Below are 977 nucleotides of genomic sequence, written 5' to 3'. Positions count from 1 at the left end.
TGACGAACATTAAATTATAGTTGAAGCAAACTGCGAATGTCTAGAACTTTTTGAGGTTTAACGAATGACTGCGTATTGATTTAGGTACAAAATATTATCTACCTGCAGCAGTTCATAAAAAAATCCATCCGTCGTGAATGACGCTTTAAGTATGGCGGTTGCACGAGTTTTTATGAAGGAAGACTACCACCTCGTCATTTTCCGCCACCACAATATCCACTCCCCCCTACTCAAAGTCGGCGTATCCGCTGCCTCTTCTCGGATCATCGCAGTCTCAACGGACCATCACAGCTCTGTCGGGCGAACGTAGCCTCCACTCCAATCGCCAAATTTCTAGTGCAACGACCAAACAGCCTGCAGTCGACCATATAGCCACCTCGCAGCCTATACTTAGAAAACCACAACCTTCACTGTACAACAACCGCAGCCTGTGCTCAACGCCACTGCGGCATCATGTGGTTTACTGAAGCCTCTGATTACCGTGGAGTACGGATAATTACTAATATTACTTCTCTATACATAGGTTTAATAGTAATTCGTGATACGAATTGCTGATTCACGATTGTTGGGGTATATAGAATAGTACAGTGGAAAACTGTTCGATTCACCATGTTTAAAATTAGTAGGAATATAATAATAATAATTTTTAAATACTAAAAAATTTATCATTGCGGGATAGATAGAGACCACCGGTTTTATATCTATTATATGAGTCATAATTCTACTCACTTCTATGATAAATATTATAAATCCACTTATGTTCCAATATATTTAAGTCCATTTATATAAAATACAAAATTATCTTTATTTTTAAAAACCTATACAATTTTTTATAATAATTACGGAAGCTTTCAGAGACTGTTTTCAATATGTTAATTATATTACGATACAATCAAAATGTTGAAGGCGATCAGGTTTTACTTGACTTTCCTCAATATACCTATATAATACCATATTATTATTTTGTAACCTATAAT

The sequence above is a fragment of the Acyrthosiphon pisum genome, chromosome A1 (genome assembly GCF_005508785.2).
Source record: "Acyrthosiphon pisum isolate AL4f chromosome A1, pea_aphid_22Mar2018_4r6ur, whole genome shotgun sequence".
NCBI lineage: Eukaryota > Metazoa > Arthropoda > Insecta > Hemiptera > Aphididae > Acyrthosiphon > Acyrthosiphon pisum.
Note: the sequence above shows the minus strand (reverse complement) of the source record.